Source organism: Cebus imitator, unplaced genomic scaffold, assembly GCF_001604975.1.
Source record: "Cebus imitator isolate Cc_AM_T3 unplaced genomic scaffold, Cebus_imitator-1.0 Scaffold291, whole genome shotgun sequence".
Taxonomy (NCBI): Eukaryota; Metazoa; Chordata; class Mammalia; order Primates; family Cebidae; genus Cebus; species Cebus imitator.
The window spans coordinates 1,170,017-1,190,427 of record NW_016107606.1 but is presented as its reverse complement, the minus strand read 5'-3'; the positions used below and the strand labels follow the sequence as shown (position 1 = coordinate 1,190,427).

General features: G+C 37.5%; 1 non-coding gene across 1 annotated transcript; it reads right to left on the bottom strand.

Moving 5' to 3' along the window:
• Positions 1-8,347: 8,347 nt before the first annotated feature.
• LOC119467457 lies at positions 8,348-8,453 on the bottom strand. Its single transcript, XR_005195998.1, has one exon. It is a non-coding gene; the product is annotated as a U6 spliceosomal RNA (small nuclear RNA).
• Positions 8,454-20,411: the final 11,958 nt, after the last annotated feature.

The window sequence follows — 20,411 nt, the reverse complement described above, 5'->3', positions numbered from 1 at the left end:
CGTGGTCTTATACCAAAATCCTGGGGTTATAACAGTCTCTTAGAAAACCACATGACATCTGTGTCTGCCATGGACATCCCAAATTAAAATTAGCTTATACTGGACCTTAGAACCATTTCTAAGAGAAGACTTTTACTATTCTATGCCTCTCTTAACACTGTCAGTACTGCTAGTAACCTGCTTAACGAATTGGTACCCAAAATGCAGCTTGTGTTGCCTCCAAAATCTAGATACCCCATGAGCATAACTCCTTTTTCTTTCCTCATGAGCTGTGCAAATTGAAGCAATAGGTGTCTAGTTTTAGAGTTAAATTTTTGTCATACCCAAGAGCTGTGGACACTAGGCTTTTCTCCAGTATTACAGGTTTCTGAATTTCCATGAGTGTGATCTTTTGTCCTTGAGCATGCAAGTGCCTTACTAAAATATGTAGGGTACTTGCTACTTCCTGCTCAATAGATTCAGTTAGTATAGCTACCATGAACCCAATGGATTGGTGTAGTAACCTACCGAGCAGTAAGGCAAAAAATGTCCTCCCAAACAATTTTATAACCAAGAGCAAGAGAACTGACAAACTTCTAAGTTGAGACAATGAAATACATCTCTGTCAGTGCCATGTGAATGTGAACTGCTTTTGAGTAGTTTTGCTGATGGGAATTAAAGTACTTATTAGGTCAATACACCTAGTATATGGCAATACCAGGTATAGCCATATACCTGATATTTATCTAGTAAACATACCATATCCTGAACCTTGCCTGCAATGGGCTTCCCCATATGTTTATGGTTAGAAAAATTCACGTTCAGTCTCCAAGATCAGCACTTAGCAAACCAATAATTTAAATGTGGATGCTGTACAAACTACAAATGTTGTAACTTTCTAGTATGTGGTGCTGGCACTAATTCTGCAATGCTAGCGAGACACAGTTCCAGTTTTGACTTACTATTCACATAGGCTGCATCAATTCAACGGCTTATTTCTGGCTTTTCCTACCCAATACGTCTTGCTCCACTGGTCCAGAAACCAAGATGAAATTCCGCAGGTTTCAAAGCCTCCTGATTTGCGTTTGCACTCTCACTGTGAAACAGGCTGGACCGTCTCCACCTCTCATCTGACCTCTGTGAGCCCCTGCTCTGACTGGTGACTACTGTGTTTTGTTTGGTTTCGACTTTGAATATTAACATCAATTCAGTGCTAGTATTTAATATCCCAAGAAAAATCATGGTGTTTTCTCTATGCGTCACACATTGTCACTTTGGTGCATGACAGCTAATCCCAGTGGGAAGGCTTAGAGGAAGAGTCATAATACAGGCAAGTGGCTGTTTTGCAGGGATCTTTCTCAAAGAGACATAGAAATGCCTTCAATCAAGGTGTCAGGTCTGTCAAGTGGGTGCTAGTCTTAAAATCCCCAAAATGATAATAACTGAGCTAACTTTCTTCCCGTTAAATGCAAAATGGTCCTGCTTATATATCTCAACAAAGCTCCCCATTATTTCAACCTTGGGACCTGATGATCAATTTCCCATCATCACAGACCCTTCCACTTCTCATGGTTAATGTAACTACCTTGCTTCTGATGGAAAAGCAGCTCCGCCTGGTCTTTTCAATAAGATTGGGTATCTTCTTCAGATCCTGGTCCCATGCAGCCTCTTGCAACTTCATCTGCAGGTCACAGAAGACAGAAACCATCGAGTTCTTCCAGGATGTCTGTGCTTCACTTTCAAATATGCCTCTTTTGGTTTCATCATGAGATGGTCTTGTGACTGTGGCCTGCCACTGAATCTGAACTTCAGTAACAAACCTAGCATGTTATTAAAGCTAACCGTTGTTGCTCAGACCATACAGTAAGTCCTGAATCTTGCGATAAATACACTGATATGAGTAAATTTGAACCAATCCAACATTATGGTGCATTTAGCCTAATACCTTTAGAATATACTCTTATACATTCATTTTAGACTGTTAACCTTCTCAGTATATACTTCTCTATCTGGAGGGGTTGGAATCTAGCTTTCATTATAACATGCAGGAAAATTTCCATTTTAAAGACTCTATATAAATATCTATATACACACATGGTATATACACACATTATGTATATATGTACATATTATACATTTTTTCTGAATCTTATTAGCCACCTCTATAAAATTTTACTAATATTTTTAAAGTGGTTGATTGATAGATCAAGAATAATTATGAATATATGTGTGTTTATATATATTTATACATATTAGAGATACACACATTGTATGTATAGTATTTATCTCTATATATACACATTGTGTGTATATATAATTAGTCTCAGCCTATCAGTCAACTATATATATATGGCATATATAAGCACTGTGTCTATACACATAATTAGTCTCTATCAATCAACTATGCATAGAGAGACATATAGGTATGTGGTTCTATGACTCCCTCTTATATGTGTGTGTATATAGTCATAGAGCCACATAAATATATGTGTGTGTATATATATGTGTATATATGTGTGTGTGTGTATATATATATATATGTATATGTGTGTGTGTGCATATATATATATACACACACACACACACATATATATATATACACACACACACACACACACATATATATATAATTATTCTTGATCAATCAATCAACCACTTTAAAAATATTAGTAAATTAGAAATTGTCTAAAAAGTACGGAATTGTACATAGCGGTTGAAAATAGAAAACTAAAATTCTGATAATAAATACAACTGTGCCAGCATTGAGAACAATTTAAATCAGAACAAATCAGATGACCTTTCCTAAGATTCATAGTTGAAACCTCATGTGTAGAACCAGGCTACCAGATAGAAAAAAAAAAATCTCTCAAAACATAAAACATTTGGAAGAGGAAGAAGAGAATTACATCACTATATCGTCACACAATTTCCTAAGTTTGGCTGGTCAGACAATGTAGCAAATTGTACGTAGGTACAGCCAATCATTAGCTGTCAAAAGAATCAGTGAAAAAAATCTGAAGAAATATTATCCATGTTCAGAAATAAGTGTTTAATGTCCTAGGATTATAAATAGTACAAACACTCTTCTTTAGTCTGTTTTGTTTTGCTTTTTGAATTGTTTTCCATTTTGATGAGGAATTTAAGACTCAATTTGCTTTTATTCAGCAATGACTTTAAAAAAAATGAATCCATATTACAAGGCCATTGCTCCTATCTCATAGAGACATGTGTTGGGAAATACAGGGTCCCTCTGGACATTCTTGTGAATCATTATATTGATGACATAATCAGAGTGAAGGATATTAGAAGGCTCTGGAAATATTTCACCATATTGTCCAAATCAGGAACAGTGAATTCATGCATAAGCGAAGAAAAAATTGTCTTAAATGTTAGCAGAATTTTATGAATCATTAGAAGAACTTAGAAGATAAAATACCAAAAGGAATGAAGTAAAATAATTTTATTGTGATAGCTTTCCAGAATAAAAGTCAAGCACAGTGCGTGAAAGAAGTTCCTTCTCCCATTTTTAGTAACACTGCTTGAGTTAATAATGAAGTAGCTTAAAAAGCAAAGATTTCGCTTAGGAAGCGCAACACTAGAGTCCCGGCGATTAGAAACAGGTGCACAGCAGCGCATTCCGTTAGCAGTCATCTCACTCAAATATGACTCACTCTCCTTGTCATCTTGGTCACCAGAACCATCATATCGCAGTGTACAGGTGGTCTCTGCAAGTTCAGAAACAAGCAAGTGGCAACAGGAGCAACTTGGTGCATGACTTACCTGCATCTCAAAACTGACTCAATTAAGCACAGAAAAGGTAAACATTAATTTCTACAAAGAATGTATTCCAGGAACTATACAAAAACAAAGCAAGCAAGCAAACAAAAAACTAAAACTTCACTAGGGCCAGATGATTTCATAGGGGCATTATTCTAATTCCTCATATATCAGCTAGATCCTATTCCTGAAAAACTGTATCTGCATTACTGTTTAACAATGTACCAGAGGAATTAGTCAATGAAATTAGGTAAAATAAGTTAACCAGAGGCATAATATTTGATAAAAACAACAAACAAAATATTCTATCTATGCAGATAATACAATAACGTAACTAGAAAATTCTATATAAGCAATGATAAAGCTATCTCAAACAATGAAAGATTTAGTATTATACAGTAATAGCTTTCATATCATAAACAATAACAAGTTAAAAAGATACAGTGGTAGAGAATGCACAATTTTCAATTTGAATAATGATGGCACTCCCTTGAAAACAAGTTTAATAAACTTGCTAATAAACTTTGAAAAATGTCAAATGTAACAGGAAGAAAATTTAAAACCATCCCTGAAAAGCACAAACGTAGATTTGAACAAACAGAAAAGCACTTCATATTATCAAATAGAAACACTCAACATTATGCACCTGTTAATTCTATGAAAAGTTAAGTTGCAAAGTTAAGACAATCTCAAAAATACCAAAAAAAATTTTTTTTAAGTTAGAAAATAGGCTTCTGCTTCTACTAGCATTTTGCTTATAGGAAAAATAGAGCAGTTATCCTTTTTCTTTCTAAGTGTAATTAAACATCTTGAAACATATACATATATATTTTTTATGTGAAGACTTTAAAGAAGAAATGGAGAGAAGAAATCAGGCAGGGCCAGGACCTCGAGAACTGAGGAACAGCACAGGGGTGGGTGTATTAGTCCTTTTCCACACTGCTATAAAGAACTGCTGGAGACTGAGTATTTTCACCAAATACTCATCACCTCAATCTAGTCATGAGAAACCATCAGATACATTGAAACTAAGGGACAATCTACAAAGTAACTGACCAGTACTCTTCAAGAGCATCAAGGTCATGAAACACAAAGAAATCTGAAGAAATTCTCCCAGATAGATGGAGACTAAAGAGACATGAAAACTAGGGGACAGTGAGTTAAGGAGACAAAGGGTTAAGGTGAAAAGATGCAGATGTCTCAGATGAATGTCTAGAAAGAGAATGTATACCACGAGATAAACAGGCAATAACTGCAGTTAATAACATTGTATTGTGTACTGAAATTTGCTGAGAAAGTAGATGCCTGATATCTTAGTTGTAATTATCTAATATCTTAGTTACTTATCTGTTTATTCATCCACTGGAATAAAATTTCAATGTGAAAGGAAATTTAATCTACCATTTTTACTACTACGCCCCAAATCCTAAAAAGTGAAGGATGTAATAATTGCCTAGTGAACACTTTTAATTCATCACAGAAGGTGAATCCACATTTGGTACCATTGTATACTTGCACAATTTAAAAATAAAAATGAAAATAGGTGCAGGTGCAAGAAGACTTGAAGATTTGGTGACTGAAGAAAAACACAACTCTGGTCTGATGGAAAAGTCAGTAATGAACCATAACCCAAGGGAAGAGAAGTAGAAAATTTGAAGAAAAAAAAAAGACATTATGAAATAGCATGGGAAGCCTGCGAGGGTTAGCTGACCATAATATAAAATTGAGTGACCATTTTGTTTTGAAATTTATGAACACATGATGACACTTAGCTGCCAAATTTAATGATGTTATGCAGTATTGGTCTTTATAGGCACAATGAAGACAGATTTCTGAATCATCTGGGGTAAAGTGTTTCTAGGAGGAAAAGGAGGGAATGGAAGTGAGAATATTTGCGAGGGGATAGATTTATTTATGAGCCTGGCAATATAAACCAGATGACTGGAGAAATAAAGACAGAAGGAACTGATAAAGAGAAAATAAAGGGTCTGTATGAGGCTGCATCTTTTTTATGTTTCACTTAAGCAAAGAAGCAAAGCAATAAGAGGTGAATGTGATCGGAGAATGGGACAACTGGATTATTCACATCAGAGTGTTAGCAAATTCACATAATTCCTATATGTCAGTGGCTCAGAAGTAGTAGAGGAAAGTCATGGCAATAAGTACATAAAGGAACAGATAGTGCAGCATTTCAGAGAGTCATGGCAAAAGTACTGCAGTCTCCAAGAACAAAAAGAAGTGTTGAGATGGTGAGTCTAAATAATTAGGAAGTAAGTTTTTGGAGAATAGAAGAAATGAGCTGAAGATTACTTGATGACAGAAAAAGTAGAACCTCTAAAATCTGTAAAACCAGATGTCATAAACTTCAAAAGAGCAGTGGAAGCTTTGGGGATGGGTGTGGAAGGTGACACTGAGCATCAGGGAGGACAGGAGACCCACCTCTGAAACTGAGCCTCTGGGATGCAGGAGAACATGTGGCTTCCTGCGTAAATGGCTACCGAGGATGCTGAATCTCCATCATGAATCTCGGTTGCAGATAATGCCAGGAAGCGGAGGAAAATTCTAAGAAGAGGTTGCAGGTATAGGGAGTGGTTGAAGATCTGGTATAAGTGGTTGAAGATCAGGTATAAGTGTGCTGATCTTCAACCAGAGTGTTGTCCCTGGAATTTTCTTTTTAAATTCTACTGCCAAAAGACGATCATAATGGCAACCCCCCGAAATCCTCAGAGAAGTGATGACATCAGAAAGTAAGGTTAAAGGCACCACTGTTATTCCAGCCAGTGCAAGATGCAAATCCAGAGAGAACAAGTCCTAAATGCATCAAAGTGAAAGGCCTTCATTACATGTTATATGCATATTTTTGGGTCTTTTATAATGTCTTCTTTAGCCAAGTAAGGGACAACTTGGTACTTTTATTGTGTGTTATCCTAACAGTGCATGTAAGAAAATAAATATACTCTCATCACATTCATGTTAGTCCTATAATGGCAACAGACTGTTCAGTGTAGTGGACGAAATAACTCAGAGTTAATTAGTAATAGAAACAGAGTAGAATCCAACTCCCCGCCTTACCTCACAGCCTCTTAGAACACTGCCTCGGTCATTGTGTCTCACTTAAAAACTTCGATAGGCTTTTACAATTACAACTTAATGACTTATCTTTGAGCAGACATTCAAAATCAAGCTAGTTTTTCAGTAACTATAATAATTCTAGCTGTCAGAGATCGTTACAATTTCTGGCATAAATATCTAATTTACTTCTCATATGCATGATATTGCTTTAATATTTTAACCACTGGTAAAATTCTGATAGCTCCAAGGGCTAAGATTCAGGTTAAAAAATTATTGAAAAGGTGAGCCACCGAAGAGAATTTGGCAACAATTGGCTGGTGAAAAAGTAAGTGCGGTTTTTTGCCTTTACTTTTTAATGGAAAAAAAAAAACGCAGTTACTGTTGCACCAACCCATAGAACCGGGTTATTGAGTGGATGCTGAGTGCTTCTCAAGCATCTGCATTCACTCAGTGTGTACCTACGGATCATCTACCAGGTGCCAGGTCTGCTGCAGACATGCGGGATTCATCTGCATTTGGAACAAAGACCCCTGCCCTCAAGCAGCTGATTTTTAGCAGGTCAGGAGAGGAGTCAGGGGAACCCTGACAGCAAATTCTGAGTATTTTAGGAAAATGACAGGACACACGAGAAGGTGACCAGTGATGTGTGAAAAAGTCAACACCAAGCCAGGAACACAGATGGGGGAGAAACCAACGAGGGATGAAGGGGAATTTTGCAGGGTGTGTTCAGAATAGACTTACTGAGCTCCCGAGGTTTCAGCAAATAGCTGTGTGATAAAGACGCTGACTCCATTTTTTGATGCTTGAAAACATTTAAGCCGCATTGGCCAAATGCTGGTCCTGGTCCCCATCTCAGCTTGTCCTACATCTGGGCGAGCTGAGAAGAAAGCCCAAGTGCTCCCTCATGGACAGTGGCAGGAGATTCAGATCACACAAGCCCCCCGTTCTGGGCACCTTTACCCAACCCCACTCACCTGCTCACCACAGTTAAACCCCTAGCTATGCGCCTTTCCTTGCTCTTTCACACCATTTGAGACCTGTTTAAGAAGTTCACTCTGTTCTCCTGCTACGTAAATATACATTGCTACACTGTCTTGAGGGTGTGTGTGTGTGTGTGGCATCACTGCTCTCAACATTGAACCAAATTTGGGGACGCAGGTCCACCTGTCTTTAAGAGTTCTTAATGAGGGGACAGCTGAGGTGGGAGGTATCTGCCACATTCCTGGAACAGTGCAAATTGGCATCCAACTGATGTGAGTTAAAAAATAACTAGAGAAAGGCTTGGATTGTAAATGATGGGGGTGGAGGGCGTTAGATCACGGGAAGCTTTTTGGCTTTTTTAAGAACGTAGATTTTACTCTGAATGGAATAAACAACCACTCCAGAGTTTTGAGCAGAGGATGGGCATGATCTGCTTTTGTCTATTTAGTTTACAGTAGCTGAATTGAGATATAATTCACGTGCCGTAAAATGTGTTCTCCTCCATGTCTACAATTCAGCTGCTTTTAGTATATTCATACAGAATACGGAATGCCTCATTAATTTCTGTGTCATCCTTGTGCACGGACCACGCTCCTCTTCTCTGCATGTTCCAGCTTTAGTGGCTGTGCTGCTGAAGTGAGCACCTGTGGTTGGCCTGCACGGCGACTCTCTTGCTGCTGGGGTGAGAACAGTCTGAAGGAGCCAGGCTGTGGAGCAGGGACCCAGAGGGCACAAGTGCAAAGCCAGTGACAGGACGGTGGCTCCAGCTGCAGTGGTGAGTAGCAGAGAAATGGTGACAATTCATAAGGCTCTGGATCTTCCAAAGGCAGAGACAACAGGATTTCCTGATGGGTTGGGTGCTGCAAGTGCCATTTGTTCTGTTCAAAATTAGGACATCTTCGACGGAAATCCGGAACTGAAAGGGCAGCCAGCTACCGCCCACGGACGCTGAAAAAGCAAGAGTTGTTTTCTGCTTCTAGTGACAGGAGAAACCTGCTGTGGTGCAGATTTTATTATACAAAGGAAAGTCTCCAACTTCAAGGCCCAAAGTCGCTAGACACACATAGAGCTGAGGGGTGGAGCACTAAATTTCCCTGAGAGAGAGGATCACCAGACTGAGAGCCAAATAGAGACTGTGTCCACAGCAAGCCACTCAGGACAAAGGAAAGTGCCAGACAGACGTCCATAAACCAGTAAATAGTGATGACCAAATGCACGCATGGGTACTCACCGTTTTGGGAATTTATAGTGTGTAACTGCGTTGCTGCTCTATTTTGCTTTTCTCTCCCTCTCTGTCACTCTCACTCTATTTTTGTGTCTCTCTTCCTCTCTGTATTTTTCTCTGTTTCTCCCTTTCTGCTCCCTCTGGCTTTCTCTCCCTGTATGTATCTGTCTCTCTCCATTTCTCTGTTCCTTTATATCGGTCTCCTTATTTCTTCCTATCATCTCTCCAGCTTTGTCTCCTTCCCTCTGTATGTGCGTATGTGCATATCTGCTTGTCTGTCTCTGTTTCTTTCTCTTTCTGTATATATTTCTCTCTCAATTCTTAAAACACTTCTTTGAAGGCTGTCTAACACTGTCTTGGCTCGGTAAAAGAGACAGGAGAGTTTCCACACTACGGTAGGTATCGGTGGGAGGATCAGAACTCCTGGATTCTCTGTCTGGCCACGGCAGTGTCAGGTTTGCGTGGTGTCATATACCCCGGAGTTATTGAAATGGCAATGAGGTTGGGAAGTGAAAAACCAACAAGAAAAATTTGAGGACAACCAAGGTGGACAGCCTCCCTCCAAACAGTTTTTTCTAGAACTTTTGATTACCAGAGGCCTTATTTTATATCGCAATTAAGAGGACTTGAAAAGTACCTCATCAAACAAGCATGCAGAAATGAAAGCATTGGGAGGCCGGCTGGGTGCAGTTAATTTTTATTTACAGTCTCTCTCCACTCCGGCTTTATTTATCACCAAGCAGCTGGAAGGGTAGAATCCACCAGAGGGTAAATCACTAGTGCTGTGTGAACGGGAATATCTTTCTAGTACATTGTTCAAAAATAGATCACAAGTGAGATTGACACAATTCAGAGCAGCTTGTTTTTTCCTCCTTAAATGTCATGGTAATGCAATCCTGTCTCGACAAAGCCCAGGTTGCACAGCCCTGCACAAAGGCTGGGACTCTCTAGTTCCTCTGGCTCCCACTTGAGGAAATGCTGTGCTCAAATCCAGAAGGAAAACGCCAGAGCTGAAGCTAAGACGAAAAACACCAATTAGGAAACAATCTGCTAAGCCCGTTACATCCAGTGCAACAAGCAGCCTCTATTATTTGGGGACATTAAAACTAAAAGGGCTGCTGGTGCTGTTACGAAAGATGAGATTGATTTTTAAATCCCCACACACTCAAGACTTCACTGCTTCTTGCCAAAACACAGTCATCCCACACTGAAACAGAACCGATCTTTGAAGGTTGATGAAATACACAAGGCTGGCTACATTCCATTGGAGAAGATGCCTTATAAGGTGAACAGCACCCAGGGTTTGTCAAAGATGTTATGATATATCGGGGCTGCTCATATAAGAATATATGGAGTGAGAATTGAGACATAAATTATGGATTTTAAAACTTCTTGAATTTTTTAAAGATCTATAGATCATGCATAAAAATATACTTAAAAGTAAGATAATGACACCTATTGTCATTCCAAATCTTCTCAAAGTAAAGATTCTAGAGTAAATCTTCTGGGAGCACAAGCATTCTCAAATGCAAATGAAAACAATTATAATCAGTTCCCAATAACATGAAAATAAATCAGAGTGCAGACAACTTAGGAGACGTGTTGAGGGGTTGATAGTGTTGATATTTAGCTACAATGCGTTACAGATTTCTTCTGTATTTGCATTGTATTGAGTGCTATTTATCAAACATAAATCAATTTCAGTTTCTGTAAGACAAAAACAATTTTGATAGCCATTCATAATGCAAAAACTATCCCTCCTCTCTCACCTTTCAGAAAAGCTTAAATGGAAATGCCCAGATCAAAAGTATGACTTTTTTCCCCCTCTTTGAGTTTGGCTTTTTGTTTTTGTTTGTATTTTTTTAAATTTATTTTCTCATTCTGAGGTGCCTTAGCTGCTTGGAGGATACAAAGGAGTATCTTATCTTAAATTGCATTTAGACTTGGTTTTAAGAAGAACGACATAGTACTAAGTGTTAGAATTGGTGCATACTAGTAAGTTACACTCTCACAAAGGTGTTGAATTACGAGTTTTTAAGCAGGTTTAATGTGTACCCAAATATTCAGATTGTCACATTCATTGTTAGAGGATTTGAGTGTTTCCTTTATAGCAGTCAGACCCAGAGACAATTTGGTACATATGTTTCTAATTTACTCACACTTAGCTCATTGAAGTCTGGTTTTGTGGAGGAAATATGATGTCCAAGAAGGCGTTGGGAGGCACTTTTCTTGGAAAAAGGAAGTCATGTTCTTTTCTTTTATAGTTCACAAACTGACTTCTAAAGATTTGAATGTATTTCAAATGTAAGAAATCACAAAGTTCATGTATGTCCTAAATTTGGCAAGCCGTTCTTCTATTTCTGTTAGAATGATGTCACAGTGTGAGACTCAAGGCAGAGAAACAAGCAAACCTCTGCACAGAGAAGCAGACATTCAATTTCCAGTATTCCTTTCTCTTGCAACTCCCTTAGATTGAAGCCAAATCGCCTGCACACAGACATTGTCCATCCATGATGTCATATTTCCCAGTCATTAGGGAACCAAGTTACAGCTCTGAGCACATTTAATATTTTTACAATTTGTTTTAATGCATTTTAGAGATTTTATTGTTCTGTAGAATCCTATCAACTCTCAGTAAATAGTATTTAATTTTTGGAAGCTCTGTTTTGGAAGATAAATCATGCATTCCTTTCTAGATTATTGGAGAGAGAGTGTGGTGTTGGGTTCAAAGGCTTGAAAGCCACAGACCTTGGTGCTTCCCACATTCTCAGCTCTGTGGTCTTGTACAAAATATTTTGTCTCTCTGTTTCAGCTTCTTCAACTATCAAATGGGTGGTGATACTCACCTGCGATTTTGGTGAAGAAAAGTAAATGAGAGCATGCTTGCAAAACAAGGAACAGCAGTGGTATTCCTAGTCTCAACAAATGCCAGTTTCCTTGTTTCTTTCTTCAACTCACAAGGAATCTCCCTATCATTATCAACAGTAATCCACATGATGAGTTTTGCCAGATAACAAAAACCTACTTTTAATAACATTTCAGGGAGTAAAATTTCTATGGCAACTGAGATTTATCATCTTATTGGAAAACCTAAAGTGTCCAGTGGAGAGTGAAGCTACATTTTAAACTAGAATTCAAGTATATTTAATTAAAGTTTTAATCATGCATGATGGACCTTTGACCTCTCCACAAAAAAGAGGAAAATTGGAGGGCATCTTGCCACACTCTGCTTCTCTCTCTCCTGCTGTTCCTTTTATCACGGCTATTTACCTGTGCGTCGTATCAGCCCTGACAGCGGGCAACAGAGGCTGGGTGCCACTCCAACCAGGGCCACTTCTGGGAAGGCCGCTTCGTGGCTGTTGAGTCCCGCGCAAATAATTTATTTGAAAGAGACAAGATTGGAAAGGGTGTGTGTGATGTCCATATGTATGGTAAATTTTAAAACTGTGTTTTCCTAATACTTCCACGTTTCTACACTAAGGCCGTGAGCACCCTGCCCAGGGGACCAGGTGACTGCCCAGTGTGATGGGGCTACTTCTTGCCATAGACCCTCCTTGCCCTCCCCCACCGGGACCCAGTGACCCACAAAAGCATGAGAAAACCCATCAGGTGTCTTGTGTGTTGTACTTCACCTGACCCCCAATAAAGACGGGGTTTCACCCTGTCGGTCAGGCTGGTCTTAAATCCCTGACCTCGGTTGATCCTCCCTCCTCAGCCTCCCAAATTGCTGGGATTACAGGCATGAGCTACCATGCCTGGCCAAATTTTTAAATTTTTAAGCTCAGATTCAACCCATTCTTTCACAACAGTAATTTGGAGTGAGAGACACTCATCAATTTTTTTTCTGCCTGTCATCTCATTGACTCATTACCTTCTCTTCTTTCCTCTTACGTCTTGTTTCTGTAAGAATTCTTTTCTTCCGCCTTCTCCCCTGCATGTTCTGTTTGGCTACAACAGTACTGAGGGGACAGGTGAAGAGCTGACACGGCATATTCCATTTTTATTATTGCCGTTTCTCAGTCGTTACAACAACTAAGCAAAACAAGAAAATCACATACATGATTTAGGACAGGCTTTCTCAACCTCAGCACCATGGACACCACGGGCAGGATCATTCTTTGTTGGTGGGAGGTTATCTTGTGCATCGTAGGATGCTTAACAGCATCCCCTGGGCCTCCCCTGACCAGATGCCTTTAACAAGCCCTCCCCCATCACGAAAGTCAAAAAGTCTCCAGGCATTGCCAATTGTACCCTCTAGGGCAAAATCAGCCTCAACTGAGACACACTGGTTTACAATTGGTATCTTTTCATAAAGCAATGATATTCAGAAAAGGCATATTTACATGGAGATACTTGAACAGCCTGCCATTAAACGGTACTAAAATAACTTATTATAACTACAGTAACAGCTCACCTATCTTGGGCACTCACTATACACAAGGCACTGTGTTGAATTCTGCACACTTATAATCTAATGTCACCCCTAAAATGACACTAAATACCTTTATGAGTCTCGTATAAACCAGGCAGAATGCACGAACACATTCAGTCTCCATTTTGATCGCCTCTTGGTCACTCTAGGTATTCACTGATATAGCCTAAACTTTACTCACACTGTTCAGCATCAATTGTTTTATTGTTAAATACTTTTAACTACTGGTTTCTATTAGAGTGGATAGTCATTAAAACAGTTATCTGAAATTTCCTTCCTTAAAAAAAAACTGCTGTTTTATATTTCTGTATCCTTATCAGTGTTGGCAATGTATTTATTTTTTGTTTGTTTGTTTTTGAGATGGAGTCTCATTCTCTTGCCCAGGCTGGAGTGCAGTGGTGTGATCTTGACTCACTGAAACCTCTGTCCCTAGGGTTCAAGCAATTTTCATGCCTCGGCCTCCCAAATAGCTGGGATTACAGGTGCCCACCACCACACCCAGCTCATTTTTGTATTTTTAGAAGAGAAAGGGGTTCGCCATGTTGGCCAGGCTGGTCTCAAACTCATGACCTCAGGTGATCCACCTGCCTCGGCCTCCCAAAGTGCTAGGATTACAGGCATGAGCCACCATGCCCCACCTGGGAAACACATTTAATTGATTATCTTTCAATGTTCTACAGCAATGATATTAAGTTGTGTATTTAAAAGTACCCTGTCATTTTGGGAAGTAAACCGACTATGAGGCTTGCCTTGGTCTATGGAATTCTTAATAGAAACATAGTTCTTCACTACACAAATTTTCTTCTTCACTGACAAAAACTGAATTTTAGAATTCATTGCAGGATTGTTGAAGAGAGAAATGCACAGTGTATAGAATTCCTATTTTATATGTCATGTGATTTATTCTACATGTAAAAAATATATTTTTTATTTTCATAAAAACAATCACATTTATGTAAAATAGTTCTTCCAGAATTGGGTCACGTTATAAAAAAAAAATTTCTGTGAGTGACTTGTCCAGCTAAGAGTGGGAAACTCGTAATTCACTGTCAAGCCACTGATGCGCTGGTGGAAGGTGAAATTAAAACTGTGTCTGGAGACAGATTGACACTCCAGCCCAAGTCTCTACCATCGCCTGCAATTGATGATAGAATTTAACTGGACAGGCTCATCTGGACATGTTGAAAAATTATTTCATATCCTGAACTCAAATGATTAATAAGTATTTTATTCCTCTCAATAAATCACAGACATGTTGAAGATATATGAACAGGTTTTTCTATGTCCAAAGTGCATCACAAAGAATTTTCAATATGTTAAGGAAAGAGTGGCTCACAAGTTGTAAATGTTAAACATGCTTCTGAATTCCTAAGGGAAGGTACAAGAGCTGTCTTCTCCGTCAAAGCTACTGGGCTTCCCTGTATTGTAATAATCATGTATAATAAGGATTTATTTCCAGTGTGTTCTGCTTATCTGGTTTCTCAGTCAGTCACTGTCTACAAAGAAATAAAACTTTTGAACAAACAAAAAATATTTTCAACCATGGGTTCCACAGGCCAATTAAACCCGTACCCAAGCCAGTATTATCCATTGCAGTTTCTGGTCTTAAGAATAAAGATTATTGCAGACATGTTTCTGCTTTGAGCATGACACACCCTGAACAGGGCTCCACCATTCATTTCCCAAAGTAGCCGCAAGTGAAGGACTTGATAATGTAACAAACAATATTAAACAAGAAAATTATTTAAAAGAAAACGAACTTCACAAGAGGTTATGGGTGTTGCTATAAGCCCATGGATGTTCATCTGCACAAACACAATTTGTAATGATTATTGATCAATAATTCTGTATTAAATTGAAGTATTATTTAATAATGCATAATAGATAGTGTATTTCAACAGTCTTCCGTGTATCAGATATTTTGCTGAACACTTAGAGATAAATCACTCAAGACAGTCATAACGTCTCATCACTCATGGGGTCTTTATTTGCCTTAATAGATACCAAAATATTAGATTTTTCACCATCCTTTAACATAAAATAGATAACACAAAGGATAAAACTTAGTCATCATTAAATGTATTGAAATAATAGTGTGAAGATAGTTTTACAAAGGTTCTGAGCAATTGTGTCATATATTTATTATTCAATAAAAACAATTGCAAAACCTCTATCTATGTGCTGTTTGCTGTGCCTGTGACTAGGTTTAGAATGTTAAGGAAATCAGACAAGTTCTTCTTTACTCTCAAGGATTATCTATTCTAGATTGAGAAGACAAACAAGGGTGCAGGATGACAGGTGTATGAGATCGTGATAGTGCAGATAAAGTCTCGGCTGGGTATCACTTGGCAGCTGTTTGATGTAGCACAGGTAAGAGATGAGAGCTGTTAGATTTTGCATTCACTAAAAACAAACACAAAACCTGGTGTAATGCAAACTAAAAATCAAACATTGCCTGCCAATCTTGCATTACATTAAAATTTAAAAATAAAACACTGGCTGGACTGGCACACAGTAATGAATGTAAGTTACGAACAGACGTCTGTGTTTGTTGGCCACCTGCTTGGTCCACGTTCTCTCCGTTGTAATTAATCTCACCAGAAGCTCACAACCCTGGATCTGTCCTTTGGTCTTCCCCTAAGCCATTTTACCAGACCTGGGAGGTGACATCTAAGAGAAAATGAGTTTACAGGTCAGATGACCAAAGTGCTAAAGGTTAGAGCCATGACCAATGACAACAAATGAGGCAACATATACCATGGAAGCTGAAATTGTTGTAATAGGCAAGAATTTTAAAATTAAAACGAAATATTTGAAAGGATAAAGGAGGTTTTTTTAAATCTGAAAAAGAAACAAGAAATCATAAACTATCAAATGGAACTATTAAGTATAATGTGTAGTAGTTGAAATGAAATAAACAAACACTGGGGGAAAAAAAGTAAGATGAGCACAGCTGAAAATGATGGAGTTGAAAGATTCAACTGAAGAACCCTCTGATAAAACAGCAGAAAATGATAAACATTGACATGTAAAATCATCGACATCTGTGTAACAGGAGTCCTATAAAACAAGAACAACTAAAGGAGAAGAGGGAATATTTAAAGGAAGCATGATGAAAGTTTTTATCTTTTACAGCAGTGGTGTTCAAACCTTAAACAAGGCGTTCACCATCACCTAGAGGCAGTTGGGACTGCCAGACCCAGAGAGTCTCACTCAGTGGATCTAATGTGGGGAACAAGGATTTGCAATTACAACAAAGCTGAAGATTCTAGAGACCAACTTTGAAAACCACGGTTTCAAAGAAAAAAATTAAGTCATTTGATTAAATGTTCTACAGAGAATTGAAAAAAAACCCTACACATGTACACCTTGTAATAAAGTGAGAATATATACTCCAAGGATCATTTAAATGCATTCGAAGATACAGAGCAGACTGCCTTGAAACAGAAAAATCATATTGATATCACTAGATGCAAGAAAACAATGAAATAATATTTTAAAATTAACTGAGGAGGAAAATGTAAATTTGAATCGATAATGTTACAGCTAGCCAAATTGTTATGTAAAGTAAGACCAGAGCACTTAGGTTCTCAGCCATACCTTGAAATATCACTTTTTAAAGAACAACTTGAGAAACACTTTTGAAGATGTTTTTTTAATAAAAGGAAAAATAAACTAATAAGAATTTAGCCAAAAAATGTAGAAAATAAGATTAATTAAATTTATTAAAATGTTTTTGTCTAAAGAAGAGGTAGGTTAAAAAATGTATTCACAACACCTGAGATGGTTAATTTCATGTTGCCTCAACTGGGCTTTGGTGTCCAGTTGTTTGGATAAACACTAGACTAGATATTGCTATGAAAGTTTTTGTTTTTAAAATATGATTAACATTTACAATCAGTAGACAAAGTAAAACAAGTTAGCCTTCATAGTGTTGCTGTGGCTTATGAAGTCAGTCTAAAGCCTTAGCAGTGATGATTGAGGTTTCCTAAAGGAGGAATTCTGTCTCGTTTGCACCATAGAAAGTCCCTCAGAGCTTCCAGCCTGCCTGGCCTGCCCTGCAGGGTTTAGGACTCAAGAAGCAACATCAACTCTTGCCTAAATTTCCAGCCTGCCAAGCTACAGACTTCAGACGTGTGTCCCTGCAATCTAGTGATCCAGTTCCCTTTAACAAATGGCAAATATCTATCATCTATTGTGTACGTTTGTGTGTATGTATGTATGAGCTATCTATCTGTCTGGCTGCCTGCCTATCTACAAGAAGCAATCTAACAATTTAGAAGGAGCCAGAAGGAGAAACCTAGGCATAGTCATGTGTTGTGGGATTATGTGTGTGTGGACGTAATAAATTTGACATGAGAACACACTAGTGTATTTGTAATGAAGGAAAAAATATATAACAATATATCTGCAAAAGTCATAAGGATATTTAAGTCTTAATAGAATTTTTATGTTAAAGGTAAACAAGAATAAAAATAGATCCCATGACTGAAACTAAAGGGAAAAGATGTATCCAATACAAAGTAGAAAAGAAGATGAAATAAAAAAATAACTTCCAATGCAAAATTGGAAAAAGTAGGTGAGAAACACATCTCAATATAACAACAAAAACTCAGATTTTATTTTTAAAGTCCACCAATATTTGATATAATGGGAACAAACAAATAACACTGAAAGCCAAAGAAGAAAACATATTATATGTTGGTAAAAAACAGAGCTAAAGATGTAATCACTTCAAACATCAATACATATGCCAGTATTTACCAGATCTGAGAGATTTATAGAAAAAGGCAGAAAAACAGTAAATGTAATTTGTAATACTCTTTCCTTAAAAGCTTATAAAGACAAGTATAAATAAGCAAAAATGTAGAAGATATACGTAACATAATTTGTAAGCTTGAACTATTGTGTGTGTATAAATATGCATATATGTAAAATTCTACATGTCACAAATAAAAACATATTTCTGGGCATTTATAAAATTTGGTCATGTAATAACCACAAAGCAACTTTCCAAAAAACTCCAATAAGTCAGTAACATGACTTTGTTTTAAATAAAATAACAGCTTAAACATTTTCAAATGACTCAAAACACAACGTTATTAAATTACTCTTGGATTCATAGGAAATCAAAAGAGAAATTATAGCATATTTAATATGGACTAATAATTAAATGCTATGTGTCAAAATATAAGCGAAAGTAGTAGTGAAACTTAAGTTGATACCTCTAAACGTATTTTATCAAGACTCAAAAACTCACCTTTTCAGAAAAAGAGATGATATATCAGTAAATAAAGCAGAGTGGAATAAGAGAAATAATGTCAAAAACGAACATTGAAAACAATGAAAGTAAAATGATACAATAATATATGTCACACTTCAATTATACAGATAGACATTTTAATATATGTGGATAAAAATTGTTTAGGAAGACATTGGAGCATGCATAAACTAATAAAAGTATAAATAAGTCGATATGCTAATTGAAACATTACTTTTCCCTGAAGCCTCAGAATCCCACGTTACTTTGAAGCAATCCTAAAATTAGAGAAAAACTAAAAGGATTTAAAAAAAAGTTAAGTTGTCAACTGGATGCCCATCACCACCAAATACTTTAGTATCTTTTTCCTACAAGCACGGGCATCCTCCTACATAACCTCGATACTCATGATCCTCAAAGTCAGAAAGCCAGCATTGACGCATTACTGTATCTGACCCTCAGCTCCAATTTCTCCAGTTGTTTCCATGTTTATCATAGTAAAAGGAGCCAGCTCAGGATCACAGGTAGCTTTTAGTTAATCACGTCTCTTTAGGCGTCTTTGGTCTGGACAAGTTCCTCATGCTTTCCTTGATTTTCTTGATTTTGACAATTTGAAGTTTACTTCCTGACGGTTCTCCAAGGTTTCTTAGGTTTTTGCATATCTTGCAAGGAAGGACACTGACTACTTTTGTTTCAGATTATCATTTTAAAAATGATGGTTTGGCAAATAGTTTTGGAAGTTAAATATAGTTTCTCCCTCTGGACATACTTACTGCCCATTGTACTGCAATTCCTTTTGCATCAACCTAACGAAAGATTCAGGTTCCCTGAGCTCATGGTTCCTCTACTGTGCAGGGGTTACTGGTCCTCTCTGTGCTGCCTTACGGGAAATATATCTCAGGAAACAAATGCAAAAGCTGGTAGTCTTGTTCCTGTGACTGCTGTGTGTAATGAAGTCTTTGTCTCTGACCTAAGAGTCTTACGTCTCCTGCCAGCATCCACCACATTGTAGCAGGCTCACACTTTAGCTTTTAGGCAGAGTAAAATCTCAAACCCTCCAGTTCTTAGAACTGAGAGGCCAATTATTTGGTAGGACATCCTCAATTTGGTTTTGACAGGTATTTTCTCATGATTAGGTTTAGGAAATCCCTTAATCTGGTTACATACCATAACGCCGTCATAAGTATTAGACATCATGTAAAACTTCAGACACAATTCCTTTATGACTAGAAACAAACCAAAAATATTCACAATTACTTCTGCTATGCTGGAAAGGAAGAATTACAGTTGTTATTATTTGCAGATGATATGGTCATCCATGTAGAAACGCCAAAGAATCAGACAATTATTAATATTAGAATAAACACAATAGTTTATCAAGTTCATGTTACAATAACCAATTTAGAAAAATTAGTAATATTTATCTTCACTAACAGTAACAAATTAGAAAGTAAAATAATATATAAGATATTTGCATTCACGGTAAAAAACTATAACATTTTTAAGAATTGACTAAAGAAAGAAGTTAAAAGTCTCCCTGGGGAAAAATCCTTTTATGTATTATAGGAACTTACAGATTTGAAGAGATGGAGAGACATACTATGATTCATTAGTATTTTCAGTTTCTAAGTATTATCAAATGATGATTAGCCACATATTAGAAGCCCAATTCCATGTAGGCCTAT